The 27,305-nt window shown below is 50.7% G+C and overlaps 1 protein-coding gene across 1 annotated transcript in view; it reads right to left on the bottom strand.

Annotated features, from left to right (window-relative positions):
* PLXNA4 (plexin A4) overlaps window positions 1-25,183 on the bottom strand; it is a 447,622-nt gene extending 422,439 nt beyond the window's left edge. Inside the window, exon 1 of the mRNA XM_061198737.1 lies at window positions 25,109-25,183. The gene's annotated coding sequence lies outside the window, so the exon portion shown is untranslated. The remainder of the gene's footprint in view (window positions 1-25,108) is intronic.
* Window positions 25,184-27,305: the final 2,122 nt, after the last annotated feature.

The following is a 27,305-nucleotide window of genomic DNA, read 5'->3' on the forward strand; positions in this document are numbered from 1 at the left end:
GGATGCCTGGGTCCCAGCCCCAGTGACTTTGGTACATTTGGTCCTTCCTAAGATTTGGAAACCTGGAACCACAGACTCTTAAAAAACCTTGAAAGTGAGTGGACATTAAAATGCCCCTGGGGGCCGATTTCCTTGATTCTGGGAGGAATTTGCCTGAACCAATACCCCCTTTGGCGTTCTGGAAAATGGTAAAGGACGTTAACTGCAGGAAGGTGTCCTGAGCAGGCACGTAAACTGCAATTTGGGTTAAGTCCCTGCTGCATCTCTAATATACCCTGGTTTTCTGTTTGTTTGTTTGTTGAGCAGCATGGGGGCTGGGAGTTTTTTCCTAAAAGGGTTTTTGAATGCTCGGCTCATTTTCGTGGCGAGGCATGTGAGTTACAGCTTGAGCGTTAGGTGGAGAAAGGAGGAACAAGGGAAGACAGAACAGGTAGGCGGCTGAGTCTGGATCCAGGTGCAGCTTGAAGCACTGACCCAGACTCTGGGAACCAGACCGATGCTGGACAACCTTGTTCTTCTCTTGTGGCCCTGTTGGTGCTTTTAGGCCACACCCCACCCCTGTACCCAAGGGGGTGTCCCCTGAAGGGAGTGCACATTCCCTAGAAAGAAAATGAGGGCTGGAATGTGGGTCTTCCATTGGCGCTCCGAGTACCCGACCCCACAGCATAAGGAGACCCTGCCCTTCTTTTGGTGGCGGGGGCGGGGGTGGGGGGTGGGGTGGGTGTCAGGCTGCCCAGAAATGAGGCCTGAGGCACCTCGTAAGTAAGGGGTCCACCCTTCCACTGAGAAACAGTCTAAGTTCCTCTCTGTGTTACTTTCCTGTTCCCATCATTAACCTTGACCCATGAGAAAGGTTTCACTCAGAGTTACGGCCTCATCTCTCTTCCTGGGAGGGGCTGGGGGACGGGCCTCGTCCAGGCCTGGATTCACGGGGCGCACAGCAATGAGAAGTCAGCTGGCATTTCTTGAGCTGCAGGAGGCAACTAGTGGACACTTAAAGGAGATCTGAGTGCAGCTGACTAGTTTCACAAACATCCTAATTTGGGTTTTATCCAGAATAGGACTTTATTTTGTATCGAAAGGCACCGAGTTCTGCTGTACACAATTACTTCCTCCTGCCCCCGATGTTTCTGTCTGAGACTCACTGGGAGGAGGAAGGAGATGGGACCCCAGCAACCCACCTTGGCCCAAGGCTCAAATTCACACACTCCCGCTGGGCGGCAAGGACCACATCTCTGCCCCCAGCCCCTCATCCCATCTCTCATCTGGACCTCAGTCCTCTTCCCCGCTGGCCTCCAGGTCACCTGCACACCACACCCTGTACGTCTCCATTCAGTGTGTCACAGGCACCTCAAACTCAGCTCATCAAGAGCCAGCCCCTTCATTTCTTCTAAACCTACTCCTTCTCCTGCCTTTGATGGAGGAGTGCCACCCAGGTGGTCCTCCAAGCCCCTCAGGTGCCTCATCCAATGACCATCAAGGCCTGCTCATTAACCTCTGACCCACTTCTGGCCCCTCCCCCCCCGGCCCTCCCATTGACTCTCAGCCCAGTGCCCTCATCACCTCTTCCCCAGAAGGCAGGAATAGCCCCTAACTGACTCCCCGATTCCGGATTCATCCACCTCCAGGCCACCCGCCATACCCCTAAGACGGACCTTTCTAAAAAAAATTGAATTAGGCTTCTTGCCTGTCCAACCCTTTCCATAGCTACCCACATCCTAGAGCAAGAAAGAAGTCAAAACTCCTATTTTATTTTGGCTTCCCCCTTCCCCTGTCTGCCACTTCTCCCACCTCCCTTCTCCAGGAGAACGTTGAAATCCAAGTATTCTTCCATGAGTTTCTCCACACTCATAGAATCAAACACACTCTCAGAGCTATATTACACACGCTTTTCTCCATCCCTTGGAAACCCTCCAAGTCACCTGGTTTAGCTGCGATTTAATTTTGGGATGGCTGTATTCCATGGTGTGGAGGTATCATAATTTATTCAGCCATTCTCCTATCAATGGGCATTCTCTTTAGCCCTTTTTGGCACAAAGATGGATGCCATTATAAACATCCTTGTACATACATCTTTACATATTAGTACAGTTATTTCCAAGAGGTATATTCTCAGAAGCAGGAATTGATTTTGTTTTATTAGATGTTGCCAGATCACGGTGTGCATTTTTGGAGCCTTCTTCATGGAAGTCCAGTTGACTCCCAGCACAATTAGTGCCACCTTCCTAAGTGGCCTTAACCCTTGACAGTGGTCCAGTAGGTATGCCCTCTTACTAAGGGAGGTTATCAGAGGCAGCCAGGGTGTATACGGCATGTATGACCTGGGAGTGAGACAGAGGACGCCAGAACTATATACTGAGCTGCCATGGGCTATGGGGAAAAGTAGAAGGACGAGGTCACTGGAGAAAAGCAGAAGGGAGGGCCCCCATGCCATAAAAATGGTGCCCTTGGCCAAGCCTCAGTCCTTAACATCAGAGCCATGAGAAATGAATAATGCTGAATCTTCTCAAAATTCCTCTCTTTCCAAACCAATCCATCCCATAATAACGAGGTTTCCCAGCAGCTCCCAGCATCCCATATGCATCACTCTGCTTTCCTCTCTGTAACATAAAGACACCATTTAGCCTCAGTGCAAGCAGCCCAGCACCTGCCAACCAACGGGAAAAATGTCTCCCCAGAGGCTTCTGAAACACAGGTCAGCTCCCTTTGGGAATCTCATGAACTTCTCTTCGGCTTGCTTTTTTTCTTTTTTCAATTTACAGCTCCTTTTTGTCGTCCACCAAGTTTAGAAAAGATTTCTTAAGAAAAGTCCATCTTGATCTAAAGTACGTCACATTGCACACGCTCTCTCTTGGATGGGCAGTGTCCTGAAGCTCTCTTAGCCCTGCTTTGTTTCTGGGCTGGTCTGCTTGGCTCCTGTACATAGAGAGACGCTCTCAGTGCCAGTCCCAGTACTGCTGGGCTTGAAGACCGTAGCCCGGGTGCCTCCGGGTTCCCGTACCAGCTCGGTGACTTCCTCTTTCCTCCCCTCCTCAGCAGAAGTGCCAGGGGGAACTGAGAAGCCCTAGGGATGGTGGAGCCACAAGATGGAAGGAACCTGGGTCTCCGAATGACTACACAGAGCAAAATCTCCCCCCCACATACAAACCAATATTGGACTGCCATGTGTAAACCCACTGATCTTTGGGGTTGTTTGTTATAGAAATCACCGACCCTGACTAATATACCATTCACGAGCAACTCAAGAACAAACAGAACAAGCCTACAATAGAAAAGCAATGTCCATCCATTCATCACCTTGAATTACAAAATTCCTGACAGCCCTACAGGCAGAGCAGTGGGTGTGACTCACCATTGTGTATGAGGATGTGCCAGCCATCCTCATACACAATCAGAGCCTCCTGTGAAAGACTGTGTACAGCCAGCCCCGCACCCTCACAGCCACCCTCGAGTTTCCCTACCCAAGTAGTGGAGAGAGCCTGCGATCACCCAAGGAAAGTGCAATATGATTCTAGGTGTCACCTTTCAAAGACTGTCAGCGAAAGTGATTTAAGCCCTGGAAAAACCTTTGTGTCCTTTTAACATCCAAAACGAATCCTCTTCACACCAGACATCAATGTTAAATAAACAGAAATTTCCATTAACCTGCACCTCTGTACATTTATTTTTAAAAAGCGGTGTCACTCTCCCTTAAATGAACATACTAATTAGTGTATTAATAAATAGCTGAATGGAATCAATGAGACATGTAATCAAGGTCTGACCAGGAGTCGGGCCAGGCTGAAGGGGTTTGGAGGGAGGGAGAGGGAGGGAAAGGAATCTTATTAGCAGGTTTGCTGAGGAGGGGAAATGTGTAAAATCAATGTCCCACATGCAACTGAGATGCAGCCCAAGTGGCCGGTGTGTGTAAAGCTAAGCGCTTGCCCGTCTCCCCGCTTTGACAAGAAAGCTCCTGGTGAGAGCTAATGGGAGTAGCAGGGTGGACGTTAATTGGAGCTGGAAAAGCCATTCAGAGATCATGTCCAGATCACAGCTGGCAAAGTTACCCAGACCCTCAGTGCTGGAGATCTGACTCTTAGACCCTTATTTAAAATACTGAAAAATAACAAGCTAGGAGGGTTGATTTTGTCTCAGCAAACACTTGCTCTAAAAAAGAAGCCCTGATGGGAGTTATCTGTTTGAGGCTTTTTGTTAGCCTTGCTCCCCTTCCAAATTCCTGGTCCATAAAGAATAGCTAGAAGTACCTCCGCCCCTGGAGATGGGGCACTGGGAGGCCAAGGGTCTGGAGGGCTCGAGACAGCCTTGGGGGTGGAATGGGGCAGACCCTATTTCCCTCAATTTCCTGTAGCACACCTCATAGCAGGAAGGCTCAGCAAGGTGAGAAGAGGAAATTCTTTCGCAGGTATGAGGTTTCCAGCTGACGTGGTGATCTGATTACCTACAAACCCCACCCCACCTCATTGGAGCTCAGGTTAGCACCGATACCCTAGTTGCATTCCCTCCGTCTGGAGACACACGCCTTTGGGACCCCAAACTCTGAAATAAAGAAACCCAGGTTTTCATTTCCCTGGAGATTAATATCAGGAGTCACACCCTTCTGTACAAAATCATTTCAGCGCCTGAAGCCCCTTCCCCAACACCGACTAAGCGATACTAGGTGAAGTGGAAATTTTGTTCAGATGAAAGAGACTCAAAAAGAAGAAATCTTGCCTTGGGTCTGGCATGGCCCACGACAAGCCCCTCTAGGGGTGGTGCCAGGAGTCGGGGGTTGGCTTGTTAGCCCCGGATGGAGTGCATGGCCCAGGATTCTCGGGTGCCACAGGGCCCCCCAATGCCATGAAGATGAGGAGCCTCCTAATTCTGGTTCCTGAAGAAGCCAGTCTCTCTAAGCTACCTCACAGGCAGAAATCCTGCGGCTCTGAATACCTATCTCTAGCACCTACATCTACACCGGATGATCTAGAAGCAGTCTACATCCTGAGGTCTGTTTCTGCCAGCCCCAGGTGTGGCCTGTGACCTGCTCGCCCTGAGGTCAGCATTTCCTGGAGTGACAGTGAGGAAACAGATAAAAGGAAGTGTGGGGACATGGGGGGAGGCAGCTCTCAGCCACTCTTGAGCTATTTTCCACATGACCACTCATGGTGTTCCGTCCCAGGAGGCTCATAACACTGCTGGAAGGATCTCCTCCCCAGACCCATCAGAAAAGCCAAAGGGTGACAGCCATCAGCTCAGGGGCAGCGCTTCCCAACAGGGCCATGAAAATGCAGAAGGAGGGGCCAGAGACAACTGTCCCCAGGCCCAATCTCAAACACAGACACCTACAGCTGGTGGTCAGGGGCCTCTCTGTCCGGTATGAGAGGTTCTAGAAAGGTTCCCCTGTGCCAGTCAGCATCTTACCCCCTCCACTGAAATGCCTGAAATGCCACCACTGGAACTTTGTTTCTTTGGGTCAAGCACTACATTCTCTCTTCCAACAATCCACTCCTTACCGTGGCTCCTCCATCACCTCCCTTTCCCTGTGGCCAAGGGGACTCAGGACTAGGCAGAAGAGGGGAGTGGAGAGGTTTCAAACAGCAGGGTCCCACTGGTCTATAAGGCTACTTGGTGAGAATGAGGGAAAGCATCCTCTCTGGTCAGCCCCAGCTTGGTGGGCAGAAGGCATCTTGGTGGAAGAAAAAGACAAGTCTTTCCTGAGCAAGGAGATGCAACAAAGCTTGGCCAATGGGACATGGGCAAAATGGCAGCTCTCACTCACCCCTGAGTCATGGATACACTAGAGCCCCAGAGGCCCTGTCTAAAGAAAGAAAAGGAGAGGCAGAAAGGAAGTAGCTTCACTCTGATTGGAATTCTTAGGGAAAAATGCAATTACTTCCCAGTTTTGTCCAAGGATACCCTTTGGAGATAAAGAGAGACAGACAAATAGACATATGTATATGTGTGTGTATGTTCTGTATGTGTACATACAGATATATCCATATCCCATATCTATAACTGTATCTGTGTCTATATCTATATCTACATAGTGACTATTTTCAAACCAAAAATACCAGGACACATGCTCTGGCAATGGCATAGAATATCTAAAGTGAAGTCTGTTTCTAGTAAATCTGGGGCCCGTGGTCACTACTGATAGGCTAAAGAGTGGAGGATGGCTGTGACAAGGTTCCTGGGGTGACACTGTGCCAGTGAGTGCCTCCTTTCCTTCAGGGACCCAGAAGAAGTGACAGGACTTTCCGTGGTGTGTTTGCAGTAGAAGGACTGTCTCATTCAGAGGTGGCCTCTGTTCACAGAGGCCCCACATCTTTAAAATCCACCAACACACTGAAAGTTCCCAGACTCCCCAAGCATTTGTTCCCTCTCCACAGTGGCTAATCACCTTTCTCCACGGTCAACCAGTGGTTCCTTCCTCCCTCAGCTACAGTGTTGCCGGGAATAATGCAACGTTCCAAGCTTAACAGTTCGTCAACACGCAGAGATTTTACTGCTTTCAGAGCTGAGGGGCCGGGAGGAATTGGGTGTGCTCTGGCAACCAGGGTGTCTCAGGGCAATGGAATCTGACTGGATCACTGGACACACGCAGTGAAAACCATGCAGGAAAATCCCAGAGGCCCTTACTATCTAGTTTAAGGCTATCTTACCAGGAAATCAGGGCCTGGACCTGAAGACATCTGAGATGGGCTGTTTCCGTAAGTATCTCCCATTGGACGCAGGTGAATACATCCAGGTATGTCAATGCCATGTACACTGGACCCACCTCTCTGGTCTCCAATGGACCATGTCAGCTTTATGACTTTGTAGCAGGCAGACATTAGCAGATGCCCCATCCTGCAGTGCTTGACGTAATTATCAGGTAGGCTCCAGGCAATAATTACTCATTAATGGTTAGTCACTGCCTTGAGTTAAAGCCAAGAATCTCCTACTTGCTCTCCCTTAAACCAAATCTAGGGGCCTGGGTGGTAAACCTGAAAAAACAGCAACCATTGCCACCACGTGGCAAGAAAAACACATTATCTAAGATACCACTGAAGGTGAAACATACATAAAAACAGTGTATGTTTACAGGTGTGCATTGGCAAAGTGGATGGCTGAACTGAGCACAGATTGGATATATAAACACGGGTGTTAAATTTAAACTCCAGGCAAATGCTGGATCTTCCAAATATGAAGGAATCCCTACATATGCTTTTAAATCTTTTTTTAAGAGGCCATACTTAGAAGGAGAGCCAGGATCCATGGGACCAGCCACCTGCCCCTCTGCTCTTCCCATGTGCATGCAGAACCTCAAGGCGGTAGGCACACTGAAGCCCAGTGTTAGAAACAGATGTGACTATTTATAAACCAAGAAAGTTGAAGTGCTTTAACCCAGCAGAGTAGCCAGAAGCATAACTAACAAGTTTTAGGTATCTGAAGAGGAGGCAATAATTTTCAGCAACATTGTGAGCATTTAATATGTGCCGAGCAGTGTGTATTATGCCACTTGGTTGTCCCAGTAATCCTGTCATGTATTATTTTACCTTTTTAATGATAAGGAACCTGAACATCAGAAAGGATAGGTAACATGCCCAATGTCACATAACCAAGGAGCCAGGGTTTGATGATGTCTGTAACTTACTTTAAATAAAACAGTAAACAGTGTGGTATAATGTATGTAAGTTAGTTTTAATCTACACCCAAGGATGGTTAGTCAACATCTGAAGTACTGACATTAAAAATGCACACACTCTCCAGGGTTGCTGAGTTGGCTTTTGAAAGACTCACATCAGAGTCTACCCTGAGTCTTTCAACTACACTATCTTGATCAGCACCATTGGGTTTGTTAAAAAGCATAAGAGATGTTAGAAACAATTTTTCTGTGGGAAATTAAGCAGTGTCAAAGACAGACGATTGGATAGAAATACTGTCCAGGCACCTCTGCCCTGTGGTACAAGAATCTGGCAAGCCCAGAGCATTTGCGTCTTGGCTTAGGGCTCCCATTATGTTTCATCTTTCAAAAGATTCTGTCCTCTGATCCCACTAAAAGGTAAGCTGAAACCTATAACCAAAATATCGTTGCATCTGCCTCAAGTAAACCTTCCTTTAAATAAACCTCTCAGAGTCATGTTAGGGACTAAACGTTTGTGTCCTCCCAAAACTCATATGTTGAAATTCTAATCCCCAATGTGATGGTATTAGGAGGTGGGGCCTTTACAAGGTAATTAGGTCATGAGCGTGGAGCCCTCCTGAGTAGGATTAGAAGAGAACAAGTCCCCCCCCTCACCTCTCTCTCTCTCTCTTTCTCTCTCTCTCTCTCTCTCTCTCTTTCTCTCATACATGGAGAAGACAGTCATCTGTACACCAGAAAGAAAATCTTCACCAAGAACTGAACCATACTGGCACCCTAATCTTGGACTTCCAGTCTCCAGAACTGTGAGAAATGTCTGCTGCTTCAGCTACCCTGTCTATGGTATGGTGTTATAGCAGCCTAAACTGACCAAGACAGTCACTAAGTCAGTGCTTCCCAAACTTTCTCACTTCCTGACACACACACAGAAAATGATAATATTTGTACTACAGCCTGGAGCTAGAGAGGGCTGGCTTGGGTGCTCTGCCAGCTGCACGCTCCATGCATCCACCAGCAGGGTTGAAGGAACCCGCCATCCCTGGCATACTAGCTGGGAAAGAAGACAGGGTCTTCACTGAGCTTCAAGAACAGGTGACTGCTTTTGTGTCTCCTTACTAACAAAGATGGGCACGTGTGGTGGAATCCAGTCTGATACTTGCTTTGTTGGAAGGTTGTAGGGGGAGGAGGCCTACAGCTCTCATCTATTTGTAATCATTGGAAACTGAACCCCAAAATAATCTGTTCATTGGGAATGGCCAAGTTGGCGTAAGCCGGGTTGCAGCGCCAGGTCTGTCTGCTTCCAAAGTCTTTGCTGGGTCCTCGTGGCTCCACTGTTTCTTGGGCCCAAAGAAGCTTAATCAATGGTTATTTGTCAAACCTACAAGGGAAGCTCTCCAGGGAACGCCATGCCAAAGGGTTCTGTCCTTGGTGCTCTACAGTTTCACATTTTTATCAGTAATTTGAATGAAGACACTTATCAGATTTGCAGATGACAAACTCTAGGACTTGTGAAGGTCAAATGAGATACTATGGGAGAAGTCATGTGGTCCCTATTGGTGATAATGACACACAATTCAAAACTATCTTATCAGGCTGGAACAGGGTCCAAACTGGACTCCAAAATGAAACGGAATGTGATAACCATAAGTTCAAAATTTAGGTTTCAAAAAAATATGCCTGGATAAAGTACCAGATGGCAGAAGTTAACATAAAATATGAGTGTTGGAGGCGTATACAGATCCACTGGTTATGGACCAGCAGTGGGATGGAGCTGCCCCTAGATTGTAAGGGAGCCTTTGGCAAACAACCCTGACACAGGGGAGTCCTGACACTGGGATCTGGCGCCCTGCCTCCCAGACTCCCACCCTCTCCACACATCAGTCCCAAAGTCAGACGTGGAGTCAGACCTAACCATGCATGGCGGCAATGAGCTCCCAATCCACGTGGCAAGGTCATTAGAAGAGAAAGAACCCATTGAGTGCCACCAAAACGGGGTTGCTTGCATCCCCCGCAAAGATGCCCAACTTGCCAGCACAGCCTAGATGTGTGGCTCAGAGAAAAGAGTGGAAGGAGAGTTGATAAGAGCCTGGAATTTAAGATCTTCTTCACACAAGATGGAAGGAATAGGGGGAAAGGGGGAACATAAAAGCAGGCAATTAACTACCAAGGGGCAATCATTTGTCCCCCTGAATAAAAATCTCTTTATTTCCTTGAATTTCACTTTGATGTCATCCTTTTTCTTTTTTCACTTTTGTGAAACCTCAGAACCTTCTGGCCTAAGACCACAGGAAGGCAGCCAAGTTTAATGGGGTCTTCATTTCAGAAAGGAAGTAACAGCAGTTCCTATGTCCTCCCAGGCAATACAGTAAGTCTGTGATCAAGACTTCAACTCAGTAGATGCTTTATTCACAATCACTGAGCAATGACGACTAAATAGAAGATTACACACCAGCACACAGCCACCACTGCGTGCTGACTTTCCTCTGAAGCTACTTCCCACTTCCTGCGGACTCCCAGTTGTTTCATTATGTGTGATGCCCTCTACCGTCCGATCACTCTAGCACCCCCCTCTTTAAGCTCAGGAAATCAAGAAAAAAAATAAGCCACCCTATTATTGGAGGCAAACAGAACTGCAAATAGGTATAAGACAGTTGCCTGCTTTCAAGAAGCTTGCAATTAAGGGGAAATATGAGAGGAAAATGCTAAAAATACAAGTCAGTAAATCGTATATTACAAATAAATTCTTGGCAGCTTGAATCTGCAGAGAGTTTCTAGCTATACGGCTGCTATCTTGACACAAAAGTTCCTGGGACTGGCTCACGTCTGGAACGCGGACAAGGCTACGTGCAAAATTTATTAGCTGGGAAAAACTCTTCCAGGCCTAAAGATTTTTTAAAATTTGCAAATATAAATGCCATTCTTTCAAAACAATATGTGCTGGGGAAATGTTGCTTGATATTTTTAGGAGTTACTTTTCTCTCTCTGGCCACGTGATATTCCTCAAGCTTTACACTCGAGCTCTCTGGAACACTCCAAACATGGGCATCTTCAAATTAAAGCAAGAGAACATCTATTGCATCCCCAATCCTAGATGCCAAGAATATACCATTTCGCCTAATAAGGGCAGCCACACGTATAATTACAGGTTTTAAAAAATACTTAATTCATTTGTTTTGAAGTATTTGCCGCGAAGCATTGGGTCTTGCTAGTATCGAGTCCTAAAAGAAGGAATGAGGAGGTTAGAATGCACAGCAGCGACCTCCTTGTGAAATCAGGCCTGGGTTTAGCAAAGCTTGCTCTCCCCCACTGCCCCCAGCACCCAGCCCAGGGCCCAGCCACAGCCCAGACCCTCTGTCCAATTCGACACTGCACACACAGTCGGCAGCTCGAGTACATGCACCTTTCTTGGATCTTCTCATCTGACCACAGAACCAGAAGCCACTTTGACATCTGATAAGCACAGGTCAGTGGGAAGTCTCTACAGTGACACTTAGCGGGCAGCGAGGTAGAAAAGCAGGAGCAGTGGGGATTCCCTGCCTCTATCCCAGACTCGGAGGCAGCCTTGGAGAGGAATGGGCTCAGCAATCTCCCCCCACCCCCCGACCCCATCTCCCAGCATGCAGAATCAGGCGTAGAAGATGCCACCAGCACAGCCCCGGGCGATGTCAACTCGTCTATTTTGGTCCTAACCACACATCACTGTGGTTAAATTACTTCCCTTCTTAGGACCCCAGGCCCTGCCCTCTGCCCTCTACTAGGGAAACAAGTTGCCACCAGATAAAGTGGGGAAAACTGCTGAGCTCCCTGAGACCAGCAGCGCAGCTACATAAATATATTATGTACTGAGTGCAGCTGATAACACGTACAAGGGCTGGGTACAGAGGCGTGGCGCGGGAAGAACAGAAACCTGTCACCTCTGTGCAGCTCTGAGAAGGTTAGAGCTCAAAAATACCTACCCTGCCCACTGTTCCCTCTCCACAAGAGAGACCACAGTACAAGCCATTTTGATTAGCTGCTCTGAGACACCCAGGAGCAACCCAGAGAAGAGAGTAGCCCCATTGTTTCCCTTGAAATTGAACTGCAATTTTGCAGCTGAAGATACCCTTTGGGGCTGAACTACCAGAATCCCTCATTCGAGAGGGCCGGTGTGAGCTGCGTCCATGCCAGCTGGATACCTCGACCCGTCGGCAGACCCCCAGCCCCACGTGAGCCTGGTGACCTTCCACAGCAGCACAGCAGGGCTGGGGGTTGAAAGGGTCTGGGTGGACTTGAAGGAGTTAGATATTTTTCTCTCCAAACTCTGCTCAAGACAAATGGCCTATTTTCTAAAGTTCCCACAGTATAAGCACAAGAGCCTAAAAGTTTTGCCACCAGCCACTTCTACATCTCCTGGGCTTAACAGGGACCACTACATGACAAAGCGCCCCTGCAGAATGAATGCAAAGCACTGGACACTGAGACGGTAACTCATCTTTTCCCCACATATCGCAAAGAGGGGGGAAGGAACCCTGCTTGAGTAGCTGCTAGGTACTAGGCTGCTCGTATATTAATTCAAATACTTTCACCATAAACGTGTGAAGCAAAGTGTGACTACAGCGAATGCAACCTGCGGCCCCCCGGAGACAGACCGTCCCACCTGAAGTCCCATCATGTCCCATCGTGGGAATCATACACATTTTTCTTGAAGGCTCTCTGGACCAAGCAAAACCTCACAAGTGGCCAGATCCTACCTGCAGGCCTGGATTGTACAGACTGGCCCCTACTCCAGGACACAAAATTAGACAAACAAGATGTTATATTTCTAAAGGGCGAGATCAAAATTTTCATCCCCATCTCTCAGCTCAGGGTGGAGCTCGTTTCACCAAACCACACTGTTTCGAGTGTGTCCACATTGAAAACGGGGTGAACACACCAAGAAAGGGAACAAGCTAATGCCCAGAACAAAGACCTGGTCATTCTCCTCTGCTGAATTCTAATTCTGCCTTTATTCTGATCTTATTCTGTAATCGTCTGTGAATGACTCAACCTTCTGGGACCATGCTTTTTCCATTGGAAAATAACAGAAATCTCCTAAGGCAAGGTGAATGCCTGGATATTTTCAGAATAATCTCAAGCAAAATGTTCAAGATAGTATGTTTAATTCAAAACATGAACCACTTGAAAAATGTAAAATCATACGTGGGTTTTCTTGCTTCTTTACCAAGCTTCTGCCAGATCCCAAAATGAGCTCCTCTGTCTACCAATGGGAACAGAAGTAAATAGCAGAGTAAAAGCACAGAGATGCTGCTGCCAACAACGCAAGCGCCCCATATCCACTGGCCTCACCTCTACCCACAAATCATCCCACGTGCACCTCAATTCACCACGTCCAGAAAGACCACATCCCCCGCCCCTCAACCAAGTCTCAGTCTAGAAATCTATAGCTCAGTGAAGGGTGTCGCCTTCCACCAGCTGCCCAAGCTGGACACCTGCAAGACGTCCCCAAGTCCCCCGCCCCTCCCTCCTACCACCTTCCCCACCATATCCACCATCTGTCAGCTCTAACTCCCAGGGACCTGTCAAATCTGTCCCTTTCTCTCCTTTGCTACCACTTTGGGCAGCCCTCGTCCATGTCTCCTGGATTACCATAATAGCTTCACTTCTGATTCTTCCTCCACAATGCAAAGCTGGTCTCGTTGATTCCTCATTTGGAAATCCCCAGGCCTCGCCACTGCCTGCCGAATGAAACCCTTATCTGGACGCTTCTCCTGGTCCTGGTCCTGGTCCTGGCCCAGCCTCCAGGGGTGTTTGCATCTGGTCCCACTTCCCACCTCTGCTGTGGGCGCTCACCTCTCCATGCCTTGTCTATGCTGCTTCCTCCCCCGGGCACCTCTTCCCCATGTGTTCACAAGGCCAGTCCCGCTCACCCTTCAAAACACCCTTCAAACCTCCGATTGACGGCCCCTCCTCCTCCAGAAGAACTTCGCCACATCCTGCCTTTCACATCTGGATGGGCGCCCCTTCTTACACCTTCTCAGGAGGCCCTCTGCCTGCACAGAGCCCACGTCTTACCACCCGGTGTTTAATTATCTATAAACGTGTGCGCTGTGGCTACACCAAGCTGTGGGCTCTCTAATGGCAGGAACTGGGTCTTTCATCCCTGTACAGCTAAACTCTTGCATGGTGCCTAGCACATAGTAGGCACTCAATAACTATTGACTAATTGATGGATTGATCAATTCATTGGTTAAATATTCCTTAGCTCACATCTACCTAACTAAAACATGTAAATATATATGTATGGAGCAAAGTGAATGGTAGATACGGAAGGAAATCAAGACCTTTTTCCTTTCTCTGCAGTCCCCCATTAACCTACTACTGCCAGGATCGGGACTCCCCCTCCTGCCCCGGCCTCTGGACTCCTGCACTAACCATTTCCTCCAACGGTGTCCTGCTACCCCATGTGCGTTCTCCCTTCTGACCCTCTGCAAGCCGCTTTTATCACTTACAGCTCTTCACCAGATCAGCAAACACACAGGAGCTGGTAAAGGTGCAATGGTGAGAGGCCTAAGCTGAAACATTATTCTCTCTTACTTGATTTTCTCTAACTTTGCGTGTAAATAGAACCTTCCTTCTGACGCTCACCTGGTCCTTTAATATGCATAGCTACGTTCATCCTCACCTCCTGAGCTTCAGGTCAGGAACAGCAAGGGCTTATTCTGACTTGAAAGAAAGAGAAATTGAGGCCTAGCCCAGAGAAGGAACTAGGATTAGAAGCTGGGTCTCCCGATTCCCTGGCCAGCACATAATACTTCTTCAATTGCTCCGAAAATGAAATCCTCAGGATTATTTTGCAGGAGAGAAAAAAATAAGCTTCAAGAAGCTGTAGCCACATTTCTGACAAGCTCCACTCAGAGGGCACCGTAACTTACATAAATGATTTCCTATTACACCGCAATCGTCACTGCAACATGACAGTGCTGCAGCCTCCTTGAAGTGTTCTCTGTGTTGTTTTTCTGTACAGATCCCCCAGAAAGAAGAATCAAATATGGTCCGATAAGGAAACAAACAACACGGCACCCGCAGACCCAGATTCCCCTTCCGCATGACTCCTCCTGAGAAGGACCAAAGAGAAGGCTCTGAATGGTGCCCCCTGGGCCTGAGCCCTCTCCCACCTGCTCTGTTCCCAGAGTTCTGCTGTGTCCCTGCAAATAGGATTCTTTTTTTTTTAAATGAAAGTCAACAGTTTATGAAGAAGAAATGAAGTGGCAATTTCCCAGCATGCCTGGGAACCAATACAAGCTGTTGTCAGGGTCTTCCTTTCAAAGGGTGACTGTTACACTCCTCCAGAGTCAAGAGTGACAGAGCTCCAGCGCGTGACTTACAACTGCTTCATCATGGCAAGATATTTTTAATTTAAAACTCACTGCAGTTGGGTTCAAACTCAGCTGGGACTTGATTTACTGCTAATTCATGTCTCCGATTCCTATAATTCTAAACTCAGTCGCCAAACAGTTTAATGCTGCTAGAATCACCAGCGCTATGCTTTATGAATGGGCGTCAGGGGAATTTTGTTAGTAAGTGTGCGTTAGCAACTGTTATTCACTTTGGAAAAGGAACACAGGGCTTGGGCAAAGCATGGTGAGGCTCTATAATTGGGCACGTGGGTCCCCAGGTGATCCAAATCCAAGTACTATGGGGGTGATACCCCACCCCAGCTCACACACACAAAACACACACACACACACACACACACACACACACACATGCCCACATACATCATTACCTAGGTAAGACAAATACTGGGCAGTGAAATGCTTCCCATGGGAAATGCCTAGCTTTGTTCTCTGGATCACTACCCAATGGTAGAAACCATGAATTTACAGTCTAATTAGAAACGTTTGACATCTCTAGGGTAGCAAAGTTTCTTCCCTGAGAGAAAATTTGTTTAAACCATCCAAAATTTGGGGAGCTGTATCTTAATAACTCACGCCTTTTTTGTTAATTCAGAACATTTATCTTTGCCAGTTACATTGAAGTCTCTTATTCAATAAGTGTAGCTGAAAAAAATATATTGAGAAGGTGAATGTCATTACTCACGTATCTTGCAAACATCCATCTTGATCTATTACATGCAACCGAAAAGTGCTATACTTGTTGGAAACGTTTCCACAAACCTGTCAGAACTGCAATCACACTCCTTAAAATGGTCCCTTTAGAAAATACACATCTGAAGGCACCAGGGTCGCCAACATCTCATAGCAATTCACAGCCATTTCTGAGATTCCCAAAAGCAAATGACAAGGACAAGAGGAAGCTGAGCTCCTCTGGAAGCTGCACCTCACCAGTCCCTATTTTAAGAGCACAGTACATTTGTTCTCCTGTTTTTTTCTCCTCCAAACTACATTCAAACCTGAAAGCTTCCAGATGAAGGCCAGCATCTCCTAAAATGCTTTCTGGGGAACACTTGTTCCAAGAAATGTCAACAGGTTTAAATACACCCACACAAAGGGATCCCTCCACTGAAAAAAATGGTTTGCTAAAAATAATTAACCAGGATTCTCTGTAGCCAAACTTCTTTGCCTTTAATGTGCATCCTGAATCTCCAAAGGAGGACACAGCATAAAGTGTTTGCAAGACTTACTTAGCCACAAATGCCTTTTCTATGGGGGGGTGGGGGGCTCGTCTTTGGGATGCTCTGGGAAATGCAGTTGGGTCATCCCTCCCAATCTATCGGCATCTAAACCCATAGTGAGTTTTACATGAAGAGCAAGAATTCATTTCCAAGTGCATCAGTATGAAGAGACCACGGCCCCTACCTGCCCCCAAACCACCATCACCCAGAACGCTCTAGGGTGACTGATGGGTTCAGCCTGCGCTTGTCTTGGTTCATCTTAATCCTCTGAAAGAGCCACAGCCTTGATGTGGTTCCACGCCAGCCCCTGCCAGAGAGCTGGCACCCGCCAGAGCAGCTGGTTCACTCTTTCCTAGTTTTCTCCTTTATAGACTGTTCATCTCCTCTCCTTCTCCTCCACTCATTCATTCTTTTTACTTGGCAAATATTTACTGATTGCTTCCAGTAAGACAGGCCCTATGCTGGGTACCAAGGATACAAGAGAAGGAAGAAACGGTCCCTGTTGTCTAAAGACATAAAGAAATAAGTAATTTCAATGCTATTGGCATCATCGCTATGGCCAGCAGCAGCTTCTTTAGCACCATTAAAAAGTATGAATTAAGTTCCTGATTCCACAAGAGACTGCTTCAAGCAGGGGCTGGTCCCTGACCCTCTGGGAGCCGGAAACCTTAGGCAGCCCTGCTACGCAGACACGTCTCAAAGTCAGTGAGTTGCTTGCAACAATCATCAGTTAAGGACAAGTGCATTTAGGGGAAGAAGACAGGGGTCAGTATCTAATGGCAAAGAGAGCAGGGAAAGGAGTCACAAGCAGAGCAGGACCATCGGTCCTTTGCCCCACCTGACCCTAGAGGAGCTTCAAAGTACAAGAGTTGTTAAAAAAAAAAAGGAGGGGGGCTGACTCCAGGCAATGACCTATGGGAAATATTTTATGCAGAAATGTCTCCTGCTGCTTTGTATTTCAACGCTTACAATATTTTTTAAAACTGGAAGGGGGCAAAGGTCATTTGCATCTGTCCCCAGCTTCCCAGCAGCTGTGCCCCTCTGCCATCACAAACAAAAGTGTCTGAGATATTCACATACCACCACGTGGAAGGCATGCCTTTGGTCAATGAGCCCTACAAGATAGGAAACTTGGCTGGAATGCATTCTTCATGTGGTTCCTCTGGGGTTTACACTGGGTAAGCCATACTGTAGTTGGCTATTTTGGCCAGAGTCATGAATGCTGGGGGCTGAATGATGCCTTACTGGTGCAGCCTGCTGTGGTTCGCTGACTCTGTTCTGAAGAACCATATCTTCCTTATATGGAACCCATTATCACAGACCCTCAATTTATGTACCTGCCCAGATCGCTCAACCCCACCAAACATCCCACCCCACCCCCAATTCTGGGCTTCAACCCCCTGCCCTGCTCCCAGCTGGAGCGGCCCCAGGGACACCTCACCCCATTCATTCCTCTGCTCCGAAAGTTCCTGCTCCCTTTCTTCCTTCAGGGGCAAAGGTCAGGGTCCTGCAGGTGCAACACGTTCAGGCCCACTCGGGGGGAGCCACGGAAGCCCCAGCCCCTAGGCCTGACCCCATAGGCTCTAGTTTGACCTGGCATCACGACCCCAAGGGGCGGGGGAGTTTCTGCCTCGTGGGGTAAAAGGTGCCCATGGAGCTGCAACAGGAAGGACCCAGCAGGAGGATGGATGCTGGCCGTACCTGTCCTCCAGACTTTTCTGAGACCGTGTTCCCATCAGGCTTTTCCCGGTACGTCCTGAGCACCCGAGCCACCAGCTGTGTTTCCTCGGGAAGCGGTGGCTAGCTTGGTAATATGTCATTCTTTGTGCATTCCTTCCCTCCCTCTCCTCCCTCCTTCCTTCAGTCTTGCTGCCCTGGGATTCCACCCCTCAACAAAGTGTTACCACATCAGCTTTTGCCTTGGGCTCTGCTTTCTAGGGAACCCAGGCCAAGACTGGGGGTGAGGGGACAGGCAAGGGTGTCAGGCCCTGGGTTCCCCCATCACTTTCACCAGAACAGTCCATCTTGCCTCTGTTCTGTGCATTAGAATTCCACATAAAATTGAATTTGAATAGAGAATTCCACTGCATAAATATTTTTTAAATCACTGATCTTGACCAATCCCCTCATTTTATAAATGGTAATACTGAAACATAAGGTGATTTTTTTCCCAAGACCCCTTTGCTGGTAAGTGACAGAGCTGGAATCGTCTACATCTGTCTCCAAAAGCTAGCTTTTCCCACAACACCAGTGCTATTTAACCAGGGGGACATAGCAGCATCATGTAGGAACCTGAGAAAATATACACCTCCTGGATCTCATTCCTGTCTGAGAACCTCTCAGCTGCCTTGGAAGGACAAGGGGCAAACACTGAATCTGGAGTTGAACTGTCTACCCACCTGGCAAAATTCTGCTTGAAACCCTAGTATCTATATAATCACCAGAACCTAGTACTTAGTGTGAAAATTCAACTGAAACTTTTATTATAGACTCCACCCCTTCATTCACCGTCGGGAGTAGGCAAATCAAAGTGCTTGTTTTAGCCCAGCGTTTCTTGGGGGATTCCCAGGGCCACTGCACAGTATATCTACTTCTTGTGGTTTTACCAATCCACATTCGAGTGCTTAAAGGCTCTGAGAAGTCCTGCAACAAAGAACCTCTTTCTCTCTGGTTTACACTCAGGATTTCTCAAACTCCTTTGACCGTGAAAACTGCGTATGTGTACCACCTATTCACAGAATACGCTCTGTGAAATTCTGCTCTACTTTAGGTATCACCTCCGGGCAGCAGGATTGAGATGGAGAGGAAGCAAATCCACGCTAACCTTCTCTGCAGAGTCAGCTGACGTTCCACGCAGGCTGGTTCAATCACACATCCCGGGGGCTGCCGCCCTGCCAGGCCCTCCTCTCATTGTCTATTCCCTCCACGAGAGGAGAAGCAATCGTCCAGCTCTACTCAGCTTTCTGTCCCTCCTCTTGACCTCTGGGCCAAAGCCAAAGAACGGTGTGTTCACCCCCTGGTTCCCGACCCCACTCTACCCAGAAGGAAATCCATGAGTTGGGCTCGTAGCAGACAAGTTCAAGGAGGATGTGAAGTGGGAACCCGATCTTGAGTGAAGACCAGGAAAGCCTTTGACCAGCTCTGGTTTTCCTTTCCTGTGGGTCCACTGACCTCTTCCTCCACAGCTCCTCTCCTCACGATTCCTAATGAAAATCCTTGTCTCTGGAAGACCTTGGGAATTGATTTGGCTAGTCTGAGTTCAGCACATCGACTGCAGAGACGATATCCTCTTAGCTAGTGATCTGTTTTGTGTTGGATTGACAAAACGTTCCAAAATCCAATTTGCTGTTGCGAATCCTGGTTCATGGAGAACGCGCCGTGGAGAGGGCGGGGTGTAGCCAAGCTTAGCTGGCAAAGAGAGGATGCCTGAGGTCTCGCACACACCTGTTGGCATGAGTCTGAGCAGGCCAACGGTGGCAGCCATTCCTGCTGCTGCCCGGAGGGGTGGTGATGAAATCCAAGTGCACCCTTTCAGCCACCTCAAGTTTGGCAGAAGCTTCATTCCCTTCAGCGTAGAGGAGAAGCCAAATAAATAACATGCAGAATAAAAGTTTGTCTTTCAGAGGGAAAAACCAAACTAACTGCAGCAGAATCACCTGCGGATGCTCCCTAACGTGTTCAGGCCAGAGAGGCCACGTCAGGCAGCTTAGTAGGCCCGACGTCCAGGTGGGACAGCACCCATCTAGGTGCACGGGCTCCAGCAGGGCCTCACTGCCCATACCTCTCAGAATCGGGATGTCATTCCTAACTAAGCGCTACGCTTACACTGAGTCTGCACAAAGACCTTCCTCACCCACAGCCCGTTTCCACCGATTTCCAGTGAATCTCTGCTCCAACACCATATGGTCCAGGCACCCAGCACAGCATGACATCCACAGACAAAGATTCCTCCCCTGCCTCTGTCTTCCAAAATCTGGAACCCTAGGGCTAATCAATGAATAAGCAAGCAAGTATTGAGCACCTACTATGAGCATCTTTCCCCAAGAACGAAGAGACTATCTACCGCGTAGCAGCCTGGGGCATTCATTCCATCTTAGTTCCCAGACCATCAAAATGAGAATAAACAATCCCCACCTTACAGGGTGATTTGAAGGATTAAGTGAGAGAGTGCTGTTTCTACAACACCAGCAAATCTGAAGTAGCCACTGAGAGAACTAGACTCCTACCAGCACAAGACTCAGAGCCTCACAGAATGAAAAGCAGAGATTGGGACTGCACTCATTCACTCCTCCTTCGTTTTTTCCCAGGATGAAATAGGAGCTGCCAAATGAGGCAAGAGTCACCCTCAGAAACTGAGCACTCTGCCAGAATGATCCTCGCTATTTCACAACCAACGACAGTCAAGGATAAGGCTCAGCCCCATTTGATGAAGGGGGAAGTCGAGGTTCAAAAAAATGAATAGATTTGCCTGGGGTCACAGAGGCCGTCCAAGGGAGAAACCAGATCTTCTAAACTTCACCCCAGCACACTTTCCCACAAACCTCCCCAGGGTTTGCTAAGGATGCAAACAGCATAGTAACAAGGAGGGAGGTCAGTCTGCCTAGGGCTGAGACCTGGCTCCACCCGCTACCAGCTGTGTGCTCTTGGACAATGTCCTCACCTACCCCCCCCCACCCCCGCCACCTCAGTTTCCTCGTGAGGAAATGGGGATAGTCACAGTGAGTGCCTCTCTGGGCTGTTACAAGGAAGACACGGGCCAACCTGTGCAAACCCTTAAATGATGCCTCCCCCAAGTAAGTGCTCAATAAATACTAGCCAGCATCGTCATCATTAGTTATTATTATTTTCCACTCTGTTATTTTCACAACGACGAATACCAACGTCCTCACAACCTCTTCCCTGGGGAGGCTGATGCCACATGATCATAAGCACAGGAATCCTGGGGCTCACGCAGACTCACCCCGGGACTCGGGAAGCGTTTCTTCCAAGCTGCCTCATACCCAGCAGGGAAGCAGCCCCCTCCTTCTGGAACAAGGCCTCTGCTCTGGGAATTAGGACCCCCTGCCTGTCTCCGCTTTCAAGATCCATCTCTTATCACTCAGCAGCAGAGCCCCCTTCCGTCTCCCTGCTGACTCCACGTTCCTGCCGCAACTAAAAGGCTACAGTCTGGACAGTACGGAGGGAAGAAGGAAGAGGGGGTCAAGTCCGGACCAAGGCAGGGGATCAGGTGGCGGTGTGCGGCAGGCAGCAGTGGGACTCACAGCTACTGAAGAGGTAGCTGGTGTCCGCAGGGCTCCACGTGGACCCAGCCTTGCTCAACAGAACCTATCGGGCAATTACCCTAATCACGTGCATCTCCCCAACAGTCGTTTGATTTATTAGTGCGCCATCTTTTTAAAATGCCGCTCTTAAATATAAATAACACTTAATCATCCAGCTGTCGTTAAATTCATGTTATATTGATTTCTTGGAGTGCCACAAATTTGAGGGCGAATGGGCTGGTGGATGTATGCACAAAGCCACGAGGTGGATTAGCAAGGGGGTGGGGGAGGGATGGGAGGAAAGGGAGGTGGGAAGGAGGAGGGGATGTCAAGGGAGAGAAATGAGCCCTGCTCAACTGCCGGAGGGTCTGAGCCGGTTCCACGTTGGGCAGCGCTGGACACGAATAAGAAGAGGAGAAGACAGCCTAGAAGGACGGGCACATCTGCTGCACAGACTCACCACAGCCTAGATCGCGGGTCGGTTTTCTGTAGGGCTACCGCCCTGTCACAGCCCATTGCTGAAGCCACCCCAACAGGTCTCCGAGGTGGCATTGTCTGTGTAGTGGTTTCTCCGGGTGAGGATGGGGAGAAACGACTGAAAAAATGCCCCCTAGCTGGCTAGGAGGAGAGAGATTGGCAGCGATTTCTTTGCATCAAAGCTTGGTGATAACTAGGAGTTAAGAGAGGGTGATTTCCCCACCCCCTTGGCTCTCTATCCACTTCAGGACTGCTGCCTCCCTAGAAAGCCCCCCAGTTAATTCCCAGCAGCCCTCATTGTGATTAAAAGGATCGGAGGCCAGGTGTAGGCAGACTCTGCCCTGCAGATTTCCCTGTCTGCAGGGAGAAGCGGCTGCGGCGGCAGCGGGCGAGGGAGAGGTGCAGAGAAGCAAAAAGGAAACAAGTTGGCGGCCTTAGATTCCTCCGGAAACGTTTGCAGAGCGTCGGTGGGCATCCAGAATGAAGTGCTGGGAGGACAGAGGAGAGCACGGGAGTACCAAATAGGGCAAAAAGAACGGCTCGTGGGCAACCCAGGCCGCGCGCTCACAGCAGAGGCGCCTGGAGCACAGCCCGGCAGCAGCGAGGGTCTGCTGAAAAGCAGCTTTCGCGGTTGGGGATTTTCGCAGTTTGATTCCCTTCCGAGCAGCGAGGAAGACCCCAGAGAACTTAAAAGGAAGGTCACAGAGGAGTGGCGGAGAGGGAGAGTGGCAACGTGACATGCTCCGGGGCTGGGCAAGAGAGCCCGGAAAAAATGAGATGTACAGCCAGCTTTACATAGATGTTAATTAACGCCTGCTTTGTCCTAGAAACCAAACTGGTACCTAACACTAAGTTCGGAAAGTGTGGGGATTTTTTGACCCACGTTAAAAAACGTTTAGCTTATCACCGGCATAATGACTGCTGGCTTAGCGTGAATGTGATGGATCCTGAGCCTGCAAATATCCGAGAAAGGAAAGAAGGTAGGGAAGGAAGCAGAGAAAGGGGCAGAGGTCTACAAGCAAGACACACAGCCATTTCAGGCAGCTCTGGACCGCACCTTTTTGCCCCTTCAAGGTCCCGAGAGGAAATGTTTACCTGGGAGCCACCCACTGTCGCTGGAGTTCCCTATTTCTGTAGAAAACCGTGTGCTGCTCCACGCGTAGGGGGACCCCCCCTGTCCACTCACCCAAAGGGCATGCGTGCGAAGTGTTCCGGTTCTTCCACAGCCCGAAAGACAGAGATGGGTCCTGTGGTCACATGTGGCTGGACGAGCTGACCACATACAGCAAGTCTCTTTGAGAAGGCGTGTGTATATCTGGGTATGTGTACACACAACCACCATTCTTAAAAAGCAAATAATGTCTGTTCCCCTGACTGGGTTCTCCCCATTGTGAGAGCTTTGCTTTATTCCATCTACTCTTTTTCAATCAATCAAAGGGCAGCTCACACAGCGCACAGCGGGAACACAATCTCCCTCCCGGGGACGTCTGGTTCTCTCCTCCCCAGCCTAGCCGAAGACCTTTTCAGGAGCTGAAAAAAGTTTGGAAATAGCAGAGATGGGGCTACGAAGAGGGCCCTTTAGTTCAGCATCCATCTTCAGGATTTACAGAATTAACCAAATCCTGTGCCCAGCACTGAGGCCCACTTGTACAAAAGAATGTTGCCTCCTTTCTCCTCATGTTCTGGAAAACTCCCAACATATTTTTCCCACTGGTGGGTTTGTAGGACACTCTGAACACACGATCTTGTATAGAGAGCACAAGCTGATTCCATTTCTTGCCAAGTTGCCCAACAAGCTACGCCAAAAGGGACAGCTATAGAAACGCAGAACCCGGCTTATATCTATATTCAACTCCAAAATAATGTTGTATCTGGGTCTCACATTCTTCTCCCTACAATTGAGCCCTGAATGAATTGGCCTTTGACCACCCCCCCCCAAAGTGGGAACTATGAAAAAGCCCTTTTGGAACCCAATCCCCTTTCACCTCCTCCAGAAAAAGTTTGAAAATGAGCAGCCTGTGAAACTCCAGCCAGGGAGAAAAAGAAAGGAGGAGCGTTAGGGAAATAGAACCTTGAACCACAGGCTTCTGGAGAGTGATTCTACACGGCAGGAGCAGCCTGGCTCTGGGAGATGCTGCCTGACCCAAGAATGCCTGGCCTTCTTGTAGAGTGGACACTGCTGAGGTGGTCATGAGAGGGGGGGACCCTCCTCCCTTCCTGCACAGCACCCTCCTCCATCCCCCTTCTAGTTCTATTTCTCAGACACACAGCTCGGAAAGGCATGTGGCAGGTGTTACGCGCGGGCACAGAGGAAGCAGCCCCACGCTTCCCTGCACAGTGCAGAGAGGCTAGGGACACCCAAGTGCGTGTAAGATTGCTGCTGTCCACAGACTGGAGACGTGAGTAGGTTAGACGTTTTATGGAGGATCTGACCCCACACACTCTCCCTAGGCAAGCAACACACCCAAAGCCATGCTTAAGACCCTTCCTGCCTGAAATCCAGGCGCATTGCCGGGAAAGCAGTGCCTCGCTTCAGAAAGGCGTTTGTGCTGCCTCTTACTGGGGAAACGCAGTGTCTGTTCCATATGCACCGCCCTACAGAACTGCAGCCCCATCCGCCTCTGTGGCCCCCTCCCCGCGCGCTGGGCCACCACGCTCTCCAAAGATCTGAGTATCTGTCGGTCTGTCTCGCGTTAAAATCCCACGGTGCGCAAAGGCCACGGAGCAGAGATTACATTGGGCGGGTCTCCCAAGACCATTACTTCTCCTGTTTTTTAAACCAGCCAGGGATGCCAGCGGCTGGGAACTGAAAAAAATCGCTCCCTCAGCCTAGCCAGGTGGGAGGGAGAGGCAGTAATACACAGAATCCCACCCCGAAAGTCCTGGTTAGAGAAGTCTGAGTCCGGGAGCGTCAGAGGAGAAAGAACATGGGAAATACCTGCTCCGGCCGCGCGGCACCTACGTGGGTGCCCAGGTGGGACGTGGGCAGGTGCGTGTGCATGGCGTGTGCCCGTGTGTATATGTGTGTGCGCGCGTGTGTGTGTGTGCTTGCGTGCAGGGGGCTGGCTCCGGGGCAGCCGAGGACTCCGGACCGACCCGGCATCTTCGCCCGCGCTGCCCTCGCCCGGCCGCCCGGCCGCCCGGCCGGCTCCTTACCTGCAAGCGCCGCTTTGCCTGCTTCAGCGGGAGCGCCGCATTGACACTGCAGATGGTGCCGGTGCCGCTGCCTCTCGCCCTCCTCTGAACGTGTGCGTGTGCGCGCGTGTGGCTGCCTCCTCCAGCCCCAGCCCCGAACCAACGAACGCGAATACTCCACCGAGGCACGGGGAACCCGGGGGAAGGCCAGGGAGACGGAGGGCGAAATCAGAGCCTATGGGGCTTGACAGCTCCTCTGGCGGCGTCCAAGGTGTGCAGAATGTCCAACAAAAAGGTCGGAAAATACCGCTCGCTTCCAAGCACCCCTTTCCCCACCCCCCAGCCCTGGAGCCCGAGCAGCAGCGGCGGCTCTCGGGGGCTGCGGTGGCGACGCGGGGCCGCCCCCTTCGTCCCCACCCCCGCGGGCTGAATGTCCTTGATGCCAAGCGGGCACGGCGGCGTCACTCCGCGCCGCCCATGCTCGCCCGGTCGGGCCGCTGCCCGGGCGAGGCGAGTGCGCGGGGGACCCGCCGGGGAGCGCTGTTGGTGCCTCAGCGCGCCTCCCTGGGCAGCGGCGACCGCCCCCCGGCCACACGCGGCCGGCCGCGCCGCGGCTGCCCCCGCCTCCACCCGGGGACGGACCGGGCCGGGCCGAGGGGCCGGAGCTGGGGGGCCGCTGGAGCCGCCGGCTGCTCCCCGGGGAGGCGCGGGGCGGCGGCGGCCGCCGGCGCTGCGGCAGCGGAGAGCGCGGCCGCGGGCCGAGCCGGGCCTCCCGGGCGCGTCCCCCGGCACCCCGGGCGGGCTGCTCGCAAAGTTTGCAGGGGGCAGGGAGCGGGGCCGCCGCTGGCTCGGCCGCCGCCGGAGCTCCCGGGCTGCCTGCTGCCGCCGCGGCTCGCTGCTGCTGTGCATTGAAGCCCGGCCAAGCGCTGCAAAAACTCCAGCTGCCTGGCGCTCTCTGGGTCCTCCTCTCCTCCCTCCCCAGCCTCCCTCCCTCCCTCGCCTCGCCCCCGCCCCTCCCCGCCGCCCGCCACCCGCCACCCGCCGCCGCGCTCCCTCCCTGGCTCGTGCTGGCTGGCTTGGAGCTCGGCTGACAGCTAGACCGCCCGAGAGCTGCCGGCAGAGGGGGCAGGGGGCAGGGGGCGCCTCCCCGCACCCCGCGCCCGCCGCCGCCCGCCTAGCCCGCGCTCCCCGCTCCCACGTTTGCGGACACCCGCCTGGTCCCCTCGGCCCGCACCGGGCGACCCTGCCGGCGGCTGTGTGGGGCAGAGGGGCGCGTACTTGGTGGCACGGGCGCCGGGAGCGCACGGGGGATGAGGCACACAGCCGCCTCGGAAGGTCCGGATGTGGGCGTCGACGGTCGGAGGGACCCCCAGGTGCTCAGAGCCGACACCGACACAGGCACCCATGCCGAATCAGAACCCCGCCCCAGAACCCCAAAGGGGACCTGAGGACGGGGAGGCTGGGTGAGATAGCATGGGTGGCCGAGGGCCCTAGAGCTCGCTGGGTAACCTGCCTCGTCTAGTCCTGTTTCTATTAAGAGGCCGACCTGGCTCCTCTCTTATCAAAAACCCTAGATCCTAGCCCAGAGCGAAAACAGACAAGGCCAACATCCGGGCAGTTTCTAAGTCCAAAGAGAGAGATCGGGATGTTGCTCTGGTTCAGACAGCCCTCTGGCAGGGAGCACCTGAGGATGGAAAGTGAGCAGCATTACCTCTGAAACCTCTGCCTAGATCCTAGGCAGCATTGAGCCCCGTCCTCCAAGAGAAACTGAAGGGATTCCCACACTTATTTAGCCCCAGACTTCCACGGATTCCTCACTCATCCCCACAACACCAGAGCCCCCCAAAATGGCACCATGGGCAACCACCCAGGATGACCCTCGAAAGGAGCCCATGGTTTCTGGCTTCCTCCCTCATGGCTGTCCACTTTCCTTTTTCCCCACAGCCAGCAATTTCCGGTCCATTCCTGTCCTCCCATCAAGACACCTTCAGGGAATCTTCCTATTAGGTGGAAATGACTGACAACAGCATACATTTCTACGCCTTCCTGTAGGGCTTCTATTTTCAGAGATCAGAGTTATAAACCAGGGAGACTGAAACCAGCTGTGTGCTGACGGGGTCTACAAGCCCCAAGGTGGACAGCACACTCGGCTCAGGCCGGGCCCACCTAGACGGGCCTTGCTGAAGCTTTGCTTTGGAGAGGTGGCTGCCTGGATGAG

The sequence above is a fragment of the Eubalaena glacialis genome, chromosome 8 (genome assembly GCF_028564815.1).
Source record: "Eubalaena glacialis isolate mEubGla1 chromosome 8, mEubGla1.1.hap2.+ XY, whole genome shotgun sequence".
NCBI lineage: Eukaryota > Metazoa > Chordata > Mammalia > Artiodactyla > Balaenidae > Eubalaena > Eubalaena glacialis.